Raw genomic sequence first — 3,425 nt, forward strand, 5'->3', positions numbered from 1 at the left:
CATAAGAAGAAGAAAACACTTGTTGTGGTCTTCAACTCGACATTTAGATATATTGACGATGTATTATCAATTAGCAATAGTTACTTTCATTTCATATGTCGATTCGATATATCCCAGTGAACTTGAAATAAAAGACACCACAATGTCTGCCACCTCTTTTTCATATTTGGATGTTTTCTGACTATAGACGATAAGGGCCAACTAACAACTAAATTGTATGACAAACGACATGACTTCAACTTTTCCATCGTCAACATTTTCTTATTTATGTAGTAATATCCTGCTATCGCCTGCTTATGGTGTTTACATCTCCCAACTTATTCGATACTCAAGAGCATGCTCAGAATACGATCAATTTTTAAATCGAGACAGGCTACTGAAAGATAAGTTGATGTTACAGGGATTTCAACAACTTCATTTAAAGCCAGCATTTCGTAAATTTTATGGTCGTTATAATGACCTCGTTATCAAATACAAACTATCATTGTGTTGAATTTTGGCTGACTTGTTTCATACCAATTGTTAGGCCTTTTTTAATACTGAATTTGACTACAGAATGTTCCGTCTACCTGATCAGTACATAGGGCTCACGGATGGTGTGACCGGTCAACAAGGGCCGCTTATTTTTCCTAGGCACCTGATCCCACATCTGAAATTTCCAGGGGTCCGTGTTTTATGTCCTCTTCATAGAATTGTATTGTTTATAGATTTTTTTTTTTTTAGATCTACCACTGCTCGTTATTTTCGTCTTTTAATCTTTACAAGTTTTTTAGCATTGAAAATACACAAGTAAATACAAATATTTTGTGATAGATTAACAGACTGCAGGAACTTTCATCAATTTAGACTGTATTTAAAGTAAGCATAATTCTTTTCACAAAATATCCAAACGTACAAGTGAAATCTCAAATAGAAGACATTAAAAAGTCAATTCTTTTAAAAGTTTTCGATATCCATTGGCTTTGAAAAAGTCCTTCCACTTTCGGTTTTACGTTGGTTATCCAATTCTTCCGAATCTTCGAATAGGTAGTCTTCGAATTACTCTTCTGACAGGTCGAACTACGCGTCGCACTCCCTGTCCAATTTTTCTGATTCCTCTTCTTACCCATCCAGCGTCCGATTCTTGAACATGTTGAACTAAAAGTGTCACCACCAAAATCAGCACTAATGCACGTTTATTCTGAAAACAAATGGGTTGAAAATATGAACTTAAATTGTTTGGCAAAATGGCTTAATGACTATTGCAGTTTTAAAATTGTGAATTCAGAATTGTTTGTATACTTAAAATAGGGAATGAATTCAACTTACCATTTTTTAATGATGATCTTCTCCAGGCGATCTTTTTCAGAATGTTTCATATCAGTGGGAAATCTCTAGCTTTATACCTTTGCTCACGTCATTATTTATATGAAAAAATGCATTTTAAGTCCTTTTGATACTTGTGATTTATAGATAAGAACATTACAAATTTAATTTCTGTGTCCTGTTTGGCAATTTTCATAACAATTTGACTAATAGTTTCAAAATTAGCATACATAATTTTAAGACACATGTTATTATTTTGTTTTCCATCATTTGATTTTTTTACACTAATTCTATTTCTTTTTTCTTATTGAGGGAAAATAACTCTGAAAATTAATCCTAATGCATTTTCTACCAAGAAAATTACAAAAAGAGAAAGGGCCATGTCCTTACACATGAGTCAGCGTAAGTAAAACAACCATAAGCTTCAACATACATCAGCCAGCAGAGTATACAATAAATCTGTGAGAATCAGTCAGCTCTGATAAGCATTGTACCTGACAAGTCAAGTATTTATTTGTATTAAAATCGTAGTATATATAGATCCCCACACTATAGAGAATAGACGTATGTCAGCTGCTTATTGTTTATTTTCAGATCAACAGAATACATGCATTTATATAGTCCAACTATACATACAATATCCACATCAATATTTGGGATATTTCCTAGATTGTCAGACCACGTATGGATTAAAATGATAAAACTTGGCCGTTGTTTTTGATATGCGATACCCACTTAATCTTCATTTCAGGTAGTCTTGGAAGTTTTTTATTTCCTTTTGAAAAGGAACAAGTCTGGACGAGTTTATTGAAGAACCAAATGTCTATGAAGGGATTGTAACTCTACTGGTCTAAATTGATATATGTCTCTTGCAAAGTTGCATGAATTTTGCTTTTTTTTAATGACAAATGAAAACTCTGATAAATTTTATAAATAAGAAAGAAAGGATCAAGAAAGTAACGTGACCATATGAAATATTCCAGTTTTTTTCCCTTTTTTTTTCAGTAGATGCACCGTTTATTGTAATATGTGTCGATAAAAATAATTTTGTCCTGACCAATTAATCAACTTGTGTTCCAGGTTTGACCCTAAACAAGCAGAAATTGTAAAATAAGCTGCACATCATATTGAAGTTTTATCTGCCTACATGCAATAAATTCTTTCTTTTGAATGACAGAAGAGGTGAATATAGTGAAAATGAAAATTAAAAGGTTTTTGCGTTGTAACTAAATTATCTGGGTTAATCCTAATCTTTACTTCAGAGATTTAGAAGATATAATCAATAATTCTGCATACTATATTCGAATATACGATTGAAAAATGACTGCAGATTATAATTCAAAGGTGCTTAGACACAGATTTGAAGTTAATATTTTCTCAAATTTTCTGTATTATTTCATGACTTATATGTTGCTATAGCATTTCATACTAAAATATAATAAAAATCTTATTTCATCTCGAAGTTATTAAATCTTCGAATTTCTGGACGCATTGGATGGTCACATCCTTGCGCTTTCACATATTTTATTTCTATTCCTAATACTTCAGAAAAATGGCAATTTTGTTGTGTTGTAATGAAAAATATTAAAACTATAACCCAGAAATTCAGAGTAGAAATGTTCGAAAGCAAAACCCACTCACAGTATTGTAAGTCCGTACTCAGTGGTGTGTGCAGAGTTTAACAATTGAACACACCCGGTGAATCGTAAACATTAACAATAACAGAGCTCGTGCCCTGTTTACAAAAACAGTTTACGTTTCACGGGTGTGTTCAATTTGTTAAACTCTGTACACATCACAGAGCACGGACTGACAATACTGGTGAGTTGGTTTTGATTTCGAATATTTCTACTCTGAATTTTCTGGAATATAGATAAAAACTTTTCATTAATACATAATAAAATCGCTTCTTTTCTTGAATATTAAGGATAAAGTTAAAATTTGTGTAAGTGCAAAGATGTGTTAATCAAACGCGTCCCTGAATTCGTAGTTCCAATAATTTCCAGATAAAATAAAATTTTAATTATATGTTCGTGTGAAATGCTTTTGCAATAAATAAGTCGTGATATTATACAGAAAATTTGAGAAAATATTTAGTTCAAATCTGTGTCTAAGCACCT

The 3,425-nt window shown here is 31.9% G+C and overlaps 1 long non-coding RNA gene across 1 annotated transcript; it reads right to left on the reverse strand.

Annotated features, from left to right (window-relative positions):
- Window positions 1-829: 829 nt before the first annotated feature.
- Window positions 830-1,339, reverse strand: LOC133200251 (uncharacterized). The gene is made up of 2 exons (XR_009722904.1): window positions 1,309-1,339; window positions 830-1,180 (listed from the first exon to the last, which is right to left on the reverse strand). It is a non-coding gene; the product is annotated as an uncharacterized LOC133200251 (long non-coding RNA).
- Window positions 1,340-3,425: the final 2,086 nt, after the last annotated feature.

This window comes from Saccostrea echinata, unplaced genomic scaffold (genome assembly GCF_033153115.1).
Source record: "Saccostrea echinata isolate AGI-Se365-2 ecotype Australia unplaced genomic scaffold, CSIRO_AGI_Sech_v1 ptg000037l, whole genome shotgun sequence".
Lineage (NCBI taxonomy): Eukaryota > Metazoa > Mollusca > Bivalvia > Ostreida > Ostreidae > Saccostrea > Saccostrea echinata.